Genomic DNA, 16619 nt, shown 5'->3' on the forward strand with positions numbered 1-16619 from the left:
CTCTCTCTCTCTCTCTCTCTCTCTCTCTCTCTCTCTCTCTCTCTCTCTCGCACACACACAAAAAAGATGTTTAGATGGTTAAAAACCTTATTTTTGTGTCCTGAAAAATTTGCGGCGGTAGAGAGATATGGTTAAACATCTTAGCTTTGTATGACGATCCAGCACACAAACAGATAAGAGAGTATGAGTGTAGTGTTCATAAGAGACTAAGATTTTTTTGTGGAAAACCCTAAAATGGGAAAGAACCATGGGGTCTGGCCCAGTTTGAAGGGATCCACTAATATTGGTGCTTGATTACAAATTATGCCCCTCCTCGGAGGAGGGCACTGGTTCAATGTAATAAATCTACATCATATATAGCACATGACATGATAGCTATTCTCAAATGAGTGTGTTGTCTCGTTCATTCGGTTGGTACGGCTATAGTCAGCGGGTGACATAGATTGCAAGAACTGTAGCCAAGCAATGAGGGTCAAAACAATCGTAGTCAGGTGACGGTGGTCGGAAGGACCATAGTCTTATATCGGTGGTCGAAAGGACCATAGTTAGTGTGCAACCATGGTCGGAGGGGATCGTAGTAGGTGGGTGACGCATTGGTTGGAGTGGACCATAGTCAACGGGTGATAGTGATCAGAGGGAACTGTAGTTAGAGGGCGATGTTAGTCGGAGTGGACCATAGCTACAAATGATGTTTGTAGGAGGGACTTTAATTGAGCAATGGTGGTCAAAGGAAGGCTCGATAGTGGCTTCTATATGGAGGTTTGATGGTCATTGTCAACTAAAAATTCATTAGCCACCTAGTGGGGCAGATTCGTCAACGATGGTGCTGGGGTGGAGCTCCAAGAGTTTTCAAGCTCCATAGCTCTTCTCTTATTTCTCCACTCTTCCCCCTTTCATGTGAAGAATGGGGTCTATTTATAGTTCTTTGGGAGTAACATGGCTAGAAATTTGAGATAAGATTAAGGGCGTGATATGAGTGTTTAAATGGAGGACTCATATTGATCATGTTGATCATGGAGTAATTATTAAGAATTTATATGCCCAAATGATGTCATAATTAAACGAACTTGGGCTAATTGGATTCGTCTCATCAAGCCACTAAATTTGACTCTAATTATGCTATATTTAGATATCATTTGGTCATTAAATTTATGCTTTGAACCTTCCAAATGAAATTCGGTCCATTGAATTGGATCTATTTGGTCTTGAATAAGTCCGATTTTGGTGTCGTTGGGTTCATCTCTATGAGACATTCAGTTTGACATTAAGTTTGATAAAATTGGTTTTCAAATTGTCCCAATTTGAATTATAGAAGTTTTCGACATGAATATGTCTCAAGATTTGTGCTGGATCAAGGCAATTTTTTGGTGATGTATTAGTTGCCCCCTATTTTTAACTATCACAACTCGTATAATATGAAAATATGTATTTGAGTCTTTCAATTTTTTATAATGTAAAATTATAATTTCAAGATCATTTTGAGGTGTGAATGCTCCCTAGATGTCAATGTGGACCTCCTCTGGAGGGTTTGAACTAAGTAAAATACCATTGATCAAAATTTTAGAAAATCGTAAAGTTGGTTCATCGATCAGAGCAAAAAATAATTAGAAAATTTCATTTCAAAATTTATAAAATTGCCAAAAAAATGATGTAGAGGCTTTGTTGGGTTCTAAAAAAGTCAAAATTGAGTCCAAAATATTGAAAAATGACTTTAGAGACCCCATAAATGTTTGAATTGAACTGTCCATGCCAAAAATTGGGTACGAACGTGAGTTGGAAATCGAAATAGCCAGCCTACCATTGCCTTCCTTTGCTAGCCCATGAAATTGCCCAGTTTCCCACCACTTATCCGCTGACCACGCGACTGCCCACGCTACCGCACACTTGCCCCCACCATTGTGCGCCTGCCCCGCACCACTATGCTTACCCTGTGAGTCTACTTGGCTACCCACAATATTGCCCACTGCTCATGTAAAACCCTTAAAAAGCTGATTTTTTGAGTGCTGTTAGTCCCGGACGAACTGGATTTAGTATGAGACAAACTGAAGAAATTGTGAAGAAATTTGTATGTCTCGTTTGTACGAACCTGGAACAGTCGGGACGAACCGTCGGGACGAACTGAACCCGAGAGCATCGTCCAGGGATGAAACAAATTGGAACTAATTTCATCTATACGATCTGTGTCCAAAGGAGTTCGTCCCGGGACGATCTGGGCATCGTCCTGGACAATCCTGTTTGATAAGTATCGAATTTGAGATATTTTTGATTCATTTGAAGAGAGAGAAAGAGAAGGAAAGATAAGGGAAAGCTTGATTTTGGAGGCCGCGGAGCGCTTTTCGTCCGACGACGTAGTTGGAAGATCTGTTTATCTCGAAGTAAGGAATCCGAATCCTATTTCTGATTTTGAAGATTTCGAGTTTTGATAATTTTGTGCTCAGTTTTGTGTTTTCGTTACCAAAAAACGTGCATAATTTTGTATTGACAAAAGTTTTACCGCACAACTCTGATATGTTTCTGATATGATATTTTTACATGATTTGAGTATTTTCTGTAAAGTTTCTACATATTATTTTGAGTTTTGTGCGATTTTTATCGAATAGAAAATTATCAGGATGTTGGAAATTATTGCTTCAGTACAAGTAAAGCTTTGAAACGTTGTTTTATTCGATTTCTGGTAATTTGGTGAATTTTTAATTTGTGATTTCTGTGTACATTCCGTGTACTGCCATTATGCCGCCGATTTCTCGTACGACTTCTGATTTTCAGAATTGATGATTGAATTTGCATACGAATGTGAATATGATTGAATATATATCACTATTACTGAATGACAAGTGAAGAATGGTTGAACCATTGGTTGGAGATTGACTTGACCTGTACAGGATGGTGGGGCGATGGGCTTTCCTTTAAAAAGGATTTGGCAATATCCTCTATTGATCATTGATACAATGATTGGGAGTCATAAGGAGATTATTATGCCGATGGACACAGAGTGACTACTCTTATTGAGCCAACGGATATATATTATGGATTTCTACAACAGCACTATGGATTTCTACAACAGCACTATGGATTATCGACTTGAAAAATGCCTTAATAGCCAGTGATTGTACTTGTTTAGTAAGACTATTATATTGAATTGCATGTGTACAGTATTGTCCTTATGATCTCATTATGGATTTTATTGACATTGACTTGTATGGATTTTTTGATATGAATTGATCTATTGATTACTGATTGATTTATTGATTACCCTACGCATGATTGATATTGATGGATTTTATCGACGAATTTATTGTTAGCGAATGGATTTATTGATTTATTGATATTGACGGATTTGTTGTATTGAATTGATTTATTACTGAATGGAATTACTAAAGGATGTACGGGTTTACTGTTATTGTACGATTTCATTGATATTGCATGTTATTCATGTCACTAGATACCGACACCGATATGGATATGGATATTGTATTGATTCATGGATAGCGACACCGATATGGATATGGATATTGTATTGATTCATGGATACAGATATTGACTTTATTGATTCATCGATATTATGGATTCATTGATTCATGGATACTATTGATACTACAGATATTGATACTGATACTACTAATCCACTAATACATTGATTCATTATATTGATTCTTATAGCACGTGATTATTGATGTATTGATTTATTGATTTGATTGATTTGCTTGATTGTTGATTTATTGATTTGATTGATTTATAGGATTTTATTGATTTGATTTCAGTTATACGATTTCATTGACATTCGCATCGTGTCACTGAGCATGAATACTGATACTGATATGGATATCGATATTGCATTGACTCATTGTTACTATGGACATGGATACTATTGATTAATTGATATTGATTCATTGATACTATCGCTTCATTGATACACCGTATTGAACTGTTGTATGTGATTCATTGATCAATATGGAATAGGTTTTACTGTATTGATTTGATTTCAACCATTCTTGCGATGTATTGGTTTGATTGTTTTATATGATTTCATACCGATTGATGTTATTGACCAGAGATGATTGATTCAATTGATACGATATTGATTTAACAGTTATTATCGAGACGATGATTTTTCTCTATCGATGTAACTGATCGATTTAACTGAGATTCTTCTGAATATAGATTTTTCTACTGTTTATGGATTCTTCCGATATTTGATATATGTACTGATTTATTGAGCTTTATGGATTTCTTCCTAATGTTTATCGATTCTTTTACCGATGATTGTGGATTGTATCGATCATGCATTGATTACTAATTTTTGTACCTGCTGCATAGATTCACTGATCATGTGCAATTGACTGTTATGGATTTGATAGATTGATATGCATACTGTTTCAGTACCGTGCTTTGATTTCAGTTGTAGGTATAAGGTGACCTGCTGGGCTTTTTAAAGCTCATTATATGTGGTTAACAATTTCAGGTCAGAGTAAAGGAGCAGGAAGGGTGGTTGATCAAGACTGTCGACGAATCCTTTCACTATGGATGCCTGGGGCGTCACAGCTCAGCTGCCCATGTGACTGCTCTCCTGCCCACACGCACACTCATCACTATGTGTTACATGTTCCTACCAGCGTCATGGTTTTGTCTATCCGAGCCGTTTGGCTTTCTACTCATGGCAGTTGCAGCCAGTTAGAGGCAATTTTTTGCTTTTCTTTAACAATAATGTTTTTTTATTTTTAATATATTTTTAAAAGACTATTCCTCCTAAGATATTCTTATTCTTTAGAATATTCTCAGAATATTCTTATTCTTTCATAATATTATTATTCTCTTATAATATTTTACTTCTCCATTTTTACTTATAAATATCCCTCCTTAGGGGTAGGGGAAAATTGCATATCTTCTCCTTCTCTTTTTCTTTTCCAGCCTTCTAACAATAGAGACCTTATACTATTTTGAATAGGTGGATTCCCCTATCATGTTCTAGTGCCCCTCTTTTTGTAAAAGGAACCTTTTCCCTCAAAGTCCTTCATATATTAGAAGCTTTCCATTATTTTTGGATATGTGAAATTCACTATCTAACTTCAAAGCCCTTCTATGTGTAGAAGGAAATTTCCTATCCTTCCATCTTCTTTCCCATCAGACTTCCTCCCATATTAGAGGCATTCCACTATCATGGATAGGTGGCATCCTCTATTAAGTTTTAGTGCCCCTCTTTGCATAAAAAGAGTCTTGATGAGAGTTTACTCTCTCAATAGATTACCCATGACAGAAGAAAATCAATCATCCCTTTTATTATAGGATGGTTTAAAAAGATTTGGCATTAGTATCCCCCTGGAGGACAATTGATGACTGTCAGTGGACAGGCAAATTTTTGACAATGATTGAGTATAAATGTGACGACGATCAGGTAGAAGTCCAGCAATAATCAATGATCGAGTTAAAGTCTAAAGGTGATTGGTGATATGCAATTAACGATCACGCAAAGGTTTAGTGATGGTTAGCGATCGGGTGGAAGTCCGATGACGATCAACAGTTGCTTGGAAGTCTAGTGGTGATCGGCGGCCAGGTGGTGAGCTAAAGGTGATAATTATGCTTCTAATAGTAGGCGAGTTAGCCGTTGATGGTTGATATGAGGTGAGGATTTGATTGCGGCTATCAAGTGAAGGGCTGATAATGGTGGTGGTCAAATTATATTCTATTGAAGGAAGTAACCAATATTGTTGACAGGAGGTGAACAATAAACATCTTAATGGAGGTGGTTAGGTGGTGCGTCGGTGGCAGTATATAACAACATACTAAAAGTGACAAATAATTGAAGCCCTCTTTCCTAGATGAAAGATATGATTCATTTTGTTGGAGATAGTATGCTGATGGAGGATTTTATTATTGAGGGGATCAATTACTTTGTAGATAGCAATAGTCTAACATTACTCATGTTGTTAATTAAGTGAAGGCTTTACAGTTTGATGGTGGTTTGCAATAATTTTTATAATATGCTCATTATTAATTCAAAAAGAACTGAGAGAGTGAGCTCCTTCATTGTGATAGAAGTATGATCACCTTTTCACGAGTTGATTAAGACTCATACATATATAAATTATATGAAGGAAGCTTTGAAGGTTTTTGTAATGAAGAAGAGCATCCTTCAAGCTAACAAAGAAATCCTTGAGGAAGAGAATAATAAATTATAAGACTGCCTCTTAGAGAGGGAAACAACCATATCATATATTGAAGACTATATTGAAGCTATATCATTGAAAGTTATAAAAAATTTTAAGAAGTCTCTAACCATTGATGGGATGACTCCTAGCTAGGCATATGAGGATTATCCTTTTGCTTACGTTGATGATGATATTGAGAGCGAGCTAAGAAAAATATCTTCAAGTGAAGATTTTAAGATTATGTAGTTTTTCATTATGGGACACTTTTGATCGTCTCTCTTTATCTAAGATATTTTTGTATGAGATTGAAAAAAAAAAATGTATGTATTTTTCATAAATTGATTTATTGCCCACCAGTTAGAGCAACGATAATAGAGAAATTTATTCCTTCTATAATTTTTAACATTTTAAGGTTGTTGGATAGTCATAAAAATGTATCTCTTATGAGATTTTTTTTTAGTCTTTGAGATTTTAGCTATTTGTACATTTCAATATTTTTAGCTCTATAAAGTTTTGGGGTATCAATGCCTTTTAAGACTCTAAGCCTATTAAAGTCTTTGATATATATGTGCCTTTTGAGGCTTTTTAACCTACTATGGTCTTTATATAAATTATGGCCCTGTCATACATTTACTCTTATGAAGTCTTTCAAGTGAGGATATTGTCCACTACTAGCTTCCCTTAGAGGCTATCTCATAGGTGTGCCTATTTGGGGTTATTTGTTAAAATGCAACTTTGTATTAAAAAGGTTGGTAAAATTTACAAGGGATGTTTGACATATCTAAGGTTGTTTGTCAGAGCATTGTTTGATGATGTTAACCTATGTGGAAGAGGCTGAGAGAATTCACCAAGGATGTATAACCTATCTGAGATTATTTATCAAAGCATTGCTCGATGACGTTAACCTATATAGAAGATGCTAAAAGAATCAATCAAGAATGTTTGACCTATTCAAGGTTATTTATCAAAGCATTGCTTAATGATGTTAACTTATGTGAAAGAGGTAAAAATAATCCATCAATGATATTTGACATATCCGAGGTTTTTGTCAAAGAGTTGCTCAATAACATTAATCTATGTGGAAGAGGCTGAGAGAATCTACCAATAATGTTTTACCTATCTTAGATTATTTGTCAAAGTGTTTCTCAATGATATTAACCTGTGTGAAAGAGGTTAGGAGAATCCACTAAGGATGTTTGACCTATCTGAGATTATTTTTCAAATAATTACTCAACAATGTTAACCTGTGTGAAAGAGGCCAGAAAAATTCACCAAGGATGTTTGACCTATCCGAGGTTATTTTTCAGAATATTTCTTGATGACATTAACAAGTGTGCAAAAGGCTGAGAGAATCAACCAAGGATGTTTGACATATCCAAGATTATTCATTAGAGAGTTGCTCAATAATTAACCTATGTGAAAGAGGTTGGGAGAATCCACCAAAGATGTTTGACCTATTTGAGATTATTTATCAGAGTGCTGCTTGATGATTTTAACATGTGTGAAAGAGGCTGAGAAAATCTACCAAAGAAGTTTGACATATTCCAATATTGCTTAATGACATTAATTAGTGTGGAAGATGTTGGGAGAATCCACTAAAAATGTTTGATCTATCTAAGGTTATTTGTCAAACCATTGATCGATGACATTAACTTATATGGAACACGTTGAGAGAATCCATCAATGATGTTTGACCTATCTAAGGTTATTTATCAGAGCATCGCTTAATAAAGTTAAAATGCATGGAAGAGGATGAATCGAATCCTCCAGAGATCAATTATACCTTGATTGGGGGGGGGGGTTTAAATGCTATGTGTATTCTGAATCAAAGATGAAAATTAGTCTATCTTTAGACTGTTAGTACATTTTTGATGTCGAGGTTTAAACCTTTACCCAATGAATAAAAGTTTAGCTAGAAGAATTGTAGTCTGGCGACGGTAATCGAAAGGAATGTAATTGGACATCAGAAGGAACGTAGTTCGACGATGGTGGTCAAAAGAACTGTAGTTAGGAGAAGATGGTCAAAAGGTCATAGTCGAGCTACGATGGTTGGAAGGACTGTAATTGACGAGCGATGCAAGTCAGAGTGGATTATAGTTGGCGGGCAACAGTGACAATATGGGATTATAGTCAACGAGCGATGTTGGTCGGAGTGGATCGTAGTCGACGGGCGATGGTGGTTAGAGGGCGCCGTTATCAGTGGGAGTCGTTGGTCAGAATGGACTGTAGTTAGTAGACAACGTTAGTAATAGGGACTTTAGTCAAGCAATGTTGGTCAAAGGAAGGCTTGATCGTGGCTTCCGTATGGAGGTTCGACGGTCATTGTCAGTAAAAAATTCCTCAGTGGCGACTTCGTGGTGCATATTTGTTGGCAATGGTGCCGGGGTAGAGTTCCAGAAGTCTTCAAGCTTCATAGCTCTTCTCTTCTTCATCCTCTCGTCCCCCCTTTTATGTAAATAATGGGGGTCTATTTATATTTTTTCAAAATGGCATGACTAGTAATTTGAGAGAAGATAAGGACATACCAAGAGTGTTTTAATGTACAACTCATATTAATCCTCTAAATCATGGAGTGTTTATTAAACATTTATGTTCCCAAATGATGTCAGAATTAGGTGATCTTGGCTTCATTGGATTCATCTCTTTGAGCCCCTCGATTTAATTAGAAGCATGCTATATTTAGATGTCATTTGGTCATCTAATTTATCCTTTGAATCTTCCAAACGAGCTCTGGTCTCTCGAATTAGATCCATTTGGGCTCGAATTGAATCAATTTTAGTGTTATTGGGTTCATCTCTTCTAGACATTTATTTTGTCTATAAGTTTGATAAATTGGGAATTATGGTGATCCTAAATTTAGTTTTGAATGTTTTTGACATGAATAGGCCTCGAGATTTGTGCTAGATCAATGCAATTTTTTTGCTGACGTATCGCTTATATTTATAATTCTATAGATTAGAATTAAATCTCAATTTTAAATCTCCCAAAGAAAACTAATCTTTTCGAAACAAGTTTTCAAAATTCCACCAACAGATCAATGCAATTTTTTTGTTGACGTATCGCTTATATTTATAATTCTATAGATTCATGTAGATTTCCAACTAAATCATCTCAAAGAATTGACATTAATTAGATCCGAAAAATAATGAGATTATTTATCATCTTTAATTGTTTTAAATAAGGGATATTAGAGCGATTATAAAGTTAATTTATTGAAAACAAATTTCTCTTTTTTCATCACTATGAAATTTTTAGAAAAAATTGAAGATTTTTATTTTATTACATTTTTTATAATCAATGAATCTAATAAATTTGAATTAAAATATTTTAACAACTTATTATTTAATGCTTTCATTGCTTATATGTAGGGCTGCAAACGAGGCGAGCTTGATTCAGGATTAACTCAAGCTCAACTCATTCGTTGCACCACGAGCTCGAACTCGAGCTTGAGCTCCTTAAATGGCCTGCTTGAACTCGCTCATGGAAACCGATGCGAGATCATAAGGCATAAGCTCTATTCTTATTCCAATCCTAATTCCGATTTCGCCTTTCGAGCCATTCCTCAAGGAATAGAAAACTCCTAACTAAAATTCCAAAGAGACTGATAAAAATAGAATAGAATAAAAAAATAATTAAACTACAAAATCATTTTTCTCACGAAGGGCAAACCACAACACTTCCACAGAAAAAAATAATCCTACTCCTCCTATTCGGTGGTTCAATTCAAAAATTAATATTAGTTTTCTATTTGGCAGTTGAGTGATTCGATCCATCCTATTCAGCTATTCTGTCGCTCATGCTTCATAATATGCATCGTGGTCTATGGCCTGCCTTCTGCCTTACACGCAGTCGAGTCTCTCATCAAGCAAACGAGCTTACTAAAGATCTACAAGATCGAACTCGAGCTCAATAAACCAACGAGCTCGAAACTCGATAAGCTTTAGTCACGAGCTCATTAGTAAGTCAAATTTGAGATGGCTCGTTAGTTGGCTTGACTTATTTGCACCCCTACTCATATATGTACTCCTTTTACCTTTATTTGGTTATGATAATTATCTTTCATTTTTTCTTTTGTATTTTTTTTAGAAGAAGAATCATGATATTACAATTTCCTCAATAACAAGTTAATTATGTCTGAATTAGAGGATTTGATATTTTTAGTCACTTAATTAATGCTATTGTGTAAGCGATGGACATTTAGTATTTCTTTTGGCCATTTTTCAATATTTGAATTAGCATTAAAAATATAAGGAAATTTTACATACATACCACTATATTAGTATCATTTTACATATCTAACACCTCAAATATTAATATTACATTTATACCACCCAAATCCCTAATTTACATCATTTCTACCACTCCATCTCCCGCAAAATTCACGACATTTCTTCCCCTTTTTTGGCACACATACGGATGGTAAATTAGTGCTTGCGAGACGGGAGGAAGGCAAGTTCTACAGCTCGCTTCTGGACGACAAATCAGAGCTCACGCGATGGGAGTAAAGTGAGTTATGTTGTGTGCTCTCAGTTGCGTGAACCAAAGGAATTTTTGTCTTGAGTTGAGCTTGGATCTTAGTCTTTAAGCAGTGGCTGGTAGCTATGTTCTCTGGCTTGAGATGGTGGTTCTTATTTTTTAAGAGTATATATGAGGTTAATTACAATGAGTTTTCTTTACATGTTTGCTCCCTAATTGCTTTCAATAGGAAATTGTGTTTTGAATTTATTTAAACACGATCAGAGCAGTTCACGAGTGTCTGGATTCCTTTTGACTATCTCCTGAATCTCATTGGCAACCCATGTAGATGTAGCTTGTATATTATCAGTACGATCTATCTCAGGACAAGTGTGAACTCCATTTAGTCTCCTAACTTCAAACGTTTAAGCATCTTCACACAGGGAAGCTCATATTTTCCATTTACAACCATGATAAGAACATATAGAAATAACACGTTTCTTATCACTAGCCTTGATCTTAACCCCAAAATTCTCCTTGATGGCAACTGATTGCAAAGCATGTTGAAACTTATTGTATCAGAAAAAAGATGCTAACAACTATATCTTTAAAATATAAAGTTGGAACACTCAAAATACCATCGTTATGGTTAAAAGAACATTCAACCATCTGTTCAGGACTCACAACCTCTCTAAGATTAGAGATTGATTCATGTCCTTCTACTTTTTGTACTATAATAATTATCTCAGCATAAAAATTATTATTGGATACTTTTATGAACTCAGTCACCTCAACATCAAAATTTACACCTTTTTATTCCTTTGGGGATGCACCATATTTGTAATAATATATATTATATGGATGCCCCTTGTCACAACCAAACCCTACCAAGACAGGTCTTATCTGTTGAACTATGATAGACAAATCCCATGATCTAGTTTTAGAATTATTTCAGATTTTCTGCCAATATTCATTGAAATAGACTACAGCGTTATTAAAACATCTAAATATTAAAATTAAATTCATCCACAAAGTTTCATTCATTTCATCAAAATAAATATTTACATTAGAGTACATAACTACTTGAAAGAGCTATATAAGTAAAAATTTAACTAGTTATGACTGTACAAAAATCAAAATAGTAAAATATCTATAATCTTAGATTGAATCCTATACTGCTAGTCCACAACCTCTTTCCCCTTCCCAGATTCTAGAAATCAGAAGCAAAACTGCAATGAGCTACAACACCTCAACAAACAACATAAACCAATTTAAATTTCCTAATATTCTTTTATCAAATATTTTGTTGAATATTGAAAAGTAGTTAAACATAGTTTCAATAAATAAATTACTACACAAAGAGATGTAATAAATGCATAATAGTTATTACCTAATATAGATAACAATATTAAACAAGTAAATAAATTGAAATTCATATCATAGAGTAGTTTATATCACTTTTCTTAGACCTAGATAGAATCTCAAAGGATTCTAGCCCCTTATGACTTCCTTTTATTTGTACTTATATTATCAGAACATATCACACATCCCTGTCTCATATAGGATCTTAAAGAATTCTAGTCCCTTATAACTCCTAGTAATTCCTTAATATAGATAGAATCTTAGAGGATTCTTACCCCTATGGCTCCAAACAGGTATCATTTAATCACATATGCACATATATCATCACATTATAATAATTAAAGAGTAATTGAGCATGTATCAAAATTACATAGTATTGTATATTGGTAGACAACAACAAATCCTACTAGACAAAAATGCATTTTTTTAAAGAAATTTTCTAAATTATGAGGGATTGTGTAAAATGATATTTTAACACTTTTATTGTATTACAACATTATTTTTTAACATCCACATAATTTTTTATTAAAAAAAACCCAACAATTTTTAAAATTTACGTTGTAAAATTTTAAGAAAATATTTAAAATGTGTATACTCATGATTTCTATAGTATATAAAAAGTTACACGGTAAAGATTTTATCTATACAAAATTATCACTATTTTTTTGTAACGGATATTAAATTTTAATCAAAATATTTCTAAATTAACTTATTTTATTTAGAAAATTTTAGTGAAATGGTTTTGCAAAACAGACACTTGACGTTTCCAAAAATCTCATTTATACCGACAGGTGCCGATTTCTTATAAAATTTCAACAACGCCCAAAATTTTTGAATAAAATAGGAAAGCTAAAACGCAATACTATTAATGTTCTAGCAAAGACGGATTAATGTGATTTGGACTTATAATGACTACTGAAATAATTATTAACAAATGTAGGTTAAAAAAAATTCTTAAAAATTTTAAGGGTTTCACACCCCTTAAGCCATGGACACGTTCTAGCAATCTCCCCTCTAAGCATGAAAATAGTGAGTTGTCCTTTCTCAACTTTCGCAATCATTTGTTTGCCACTTTCATTGGTTTGAACCCATACTCCTCCATACCTAAATAGAACGGAAATATACTCTTTCCGCTCTCCATATAAATTATTTCAAGCATTGTCAAGATAAGCCTACAACATCAATAATAAAAATGTTATTTAAAAATTTATAGTCTTTTAAACCAATCATTAAGTACTCACGAAATAGGTCGGCTTTTAACATATCAATAATTGCTTCGAGTAAATGCAAGATTTCTTTCAAATATCTGTTTCAGACAATCTCCCTCATTATTGACAAACAACAAATAATTATTTGTTAAAGCCATGGAAGAAAAGAAAGAAGGAATAAATTAAATAACAACAAATTTCATAACATATATGCTTGGCATCAAAGAAAAAGAAATCTTGCTTTCTAAAACAAGCATAACTCAAAGAAATAAAAATGGTACAAATTCGCATGGCTTTGAAACGAAGTTACCAACAATTACGCTCTTAATTGGATGGAAGACAGAACCCGGGAAGGAAAATGTGAGGACTGTAGTAGGAAAGTAGTTTACGGGATTTGCTGTTCAGATGTGAGCAGTAGAACTCACTTTTCTCCTGTCTCGCAAGCTCTGATATGTCGTCTAGATACGTGTCAAAAAAGGTAAGAAGTTGTCGTGAAGTATGCGGGAAACGGAGTGTTAGAAATGATGTAAATTAAAAATTTGAGTGATATAAATATAATATTAATATTTAAGGTATTAGATTTTTAAAATAATAGCAACATAATGCTATGTATCAATGTAAGTAAATTTTCCTAAATATAAACATAAATAAATTGGGTCCTAATCTTATAATCTAAGCTGGGAGAAATTATTGTATGCGGAATTCACCATCTGTCACATCAGGGGATGCACTATGAGACCGAGTGCATTAAAATTTCCCAAAAAAAAAAAAAACCGAGTGCATTGGAATCCGAATATGCTGATTCGGCGCACAATAATTTCTCTTAAGCCGGATGCCCAACTCCCGGTTCGCTATTCGTCGTTTCATATCTCTTCATGCACGCGGCACACAGGTAGCAGGCGAAGGCTCGAAGCTACTCTCGGTTACGCTTCTCATGATTTCATCCTCTGTTCATGTAGCTAACCTCGCTCACGCTTCGGGCTTGCTGCACGCTTCCGCTTGGCGGTTCGTCCTTCGCGGCCCTCTGAATTGTCGCGGCCTTGCTCCCTCCGGCGACCGACGACGCTATCCTGCTGTAAGGTATGCTTCTTAAGGTTCCTTCTCTTTTTTGCTTACAAAATTTTGTAAATTAGAAAGATAGACGGCTTGCCCTAAAAAATCTAGATGGCATTTCTGAATCTGTTATGTGGATGCATATATAAATATTTATCCAGCTGCTTTCTAACTCGTTTAGCATTGATTTCTGTTGGGATTGCTACTTTGGTTTTTAGTTGGGTTGATAAATTGCTAATTAGGCTTTAACAGAAAGAGATATACTATTTACTAAGCAAATTGATTTTCAGTTTGGTTTTAACCGTTTGGTTTTCAGTTAGATTTCTTTAGTAGACTTTTACAGCAAGAGATAAATGAGTTCATATAACTCTTAATTAAGCAAATTGATTCATTTGTTGATTGTTATTCTATTTCCTTTCTCCAACTTTTGGATGGAAATGCATAATATATTTATACTATTTTTGAGAACCTTTAAAAAAAGGCCAATCATGCATTTGCAGCCTATCGTTTATATTACCAAAAAAGCTGCATATAATAATTTTTGAACTTCATTATTCTATTTATCTTTAGTTGGTATTTAAAGTCTTACTGATTTTATATATTCACCAATATTTTTCTTTAAAATGCATCTTCTTTATATTGCTTATTATGTATAAGTATCCTAGGAGTATTATATTACAAGAGAATATCATGGAGATAAATTTTTGACAAAGGTAACTTTTACAAAGCCATCATTGAGGTGATAATCTTGTATGTTTTTTAATGTTAATTCATTGCTAGAGAAATGAGGTGCTGAGTTGGACTTGTTTCCAGCTTTTTACGAATAAATTAGCAAATAATTATAGTAAAAAAATGATTTTGATGATTGATATTGAAAATAAATTTAGCTTACTCTTACTTGGGTAAATGTAATGTAGGGCTAAATAAAGGATTTTGATGTAATTTTTTTATTCACATTTTGTTTTTTCATGGTCCTTGTTATAGAGCATAGGTTGCGGCGTGATACTAATGTTTCTCAAAATCAATTTGGATTCATGCCGGGTAGGTCGGAGAAAAGGCTTAGTTTTATTATACAAAATTATCCCTATTTATAGATCTATACAAGATATCTTAATAAAAAATAACTAAATACCGAATCATGCATAATTGTCTTAATATAATCCTTCCCAAGCCTTAATATGTAATGAGATCGGCATGATCTAGGTGAGCCTCCCACGGATCCCCGTGCTGGCCGTGGGACCAAGGGCCAAGAGACGATTGAGATTTTAACTCTCTCCCTAAAGCTAAAGAATATAGATATGTCATTCCAAGCTTGGTAATTAGTCCCAAAAAAGTAGAGTTATCAAGTCTCTTGGTGCACCATAGAGTTCTCCATTTTGTTAAAACTTTGAGAAAAATTAGCTCCAGACATTACGGTGTCAATGGGTAGTAATGGATGTTATATTACGCAGAACAACAATGAAGGCTGAATTGGTTATAGATAGGATAACAACCATAATGGAAGACCAACAATGAAGGCACAACAGTATGAAAGAAATATATTTTTAAGTTGCGGCAAGCTTCAAAGACAACAACATAAAACACGTCTCAAGCGACATAGCACTTGGCATGCAAAATCTCCTTCCGTCCGATTGAGCTATCCTTCACCCCAATGCAAATAAGTCTTTTGACTCCACCCGAACACTCCTTTTCAATCGACCCCATATAGACATATACAAGGCCTACCTCTTGTCTAATCGTGGGAAGGAGTGCAAATCATGCACTTTTGCTTGTCCTAGCCCTAGATCCTCACGAGAGCGAACTCTCAACTCTTTCCATATACACGCAAGCAGAGACTCAAATTCTCTCGCTTCTGCTTGGTCAACTCTGAACGTTGCATGCGAGAGGAGCCCTTCAGCTTGAACTCTCCTTGGTCTTAGATGCAAGAAGGAAGCAGAAGGACTAATATTATTTAGAATTATGGCAATGAAGGCCTTACCCTCGATGTCCATGATCGACTCCCTACTTAGGGAAGTAGCGTACTTCACCATCTGCATGCTCACCATCCTTCGATCACCATAAGCATGCATTGGACCGTAACAGTGAATCGCCTTACCACCAAGAAAGCCATCTTATGCCCCCATCGCTTGCATTATCTGGGAAACTCCACGTGTTAGGACCATTCTATCAGCGAGCTTCGAATCTAGGGAATCAACTTCAGTCCAAATTTGACCTGCAAGATTTTCAATGGCGATTCCATTAGCGACAATGAAGAAGTTAAGAATGTGGGTTACGAAGTAGCATTCGTTTACTGCTAAACTAAAACAAGCATAACTAAAAGAAATAAAACTGGTACAAATTCGCATGGCTTTGAAACAAAGTTACCAACAATTACGCTCTTAATTGGATAGAAGAC

General features: G+C 34.7%; 1 protein-coding gene across 1 annotated transcript in view; it reads left to right on the plus strand.

Moving 5' to 3' along the window:
* The first annotated feature begins 14008 nt into the window (after positions 1–14008).
* Positions 14009–16619, plus strand: part of LOC110101389 (beta-galactosidase) — a 115931-nt gene continuing 113320 nt past the window's right edge. Inside the window, exon 1 of the mRNA XM_028693346.1 lies at positions 14009–14251. The gene's annotated coding sequence lies outside the window, so the exon portion shown is untranslated. The remainder of the gene's footprint in view (positions 14252–16619) is intronic.

This window comes from Dendrobium catenatum, unplaced genomic scaffold (assembly GCF_001605985.2).
Source record: "Dendrobium catenatum unplaced genomic scaffold, ASM160598v2 fragScaff_scaffold_264, whole genome shotgun sequence".
Taxonomy (NCBI): domain Eukaryota; kingdom Viridiplantae; phylum Streptophyta; class Magnoliopsida; order Asparagales; family Orchidaceae; genus Dendrobium; species Dendrobium catenatum.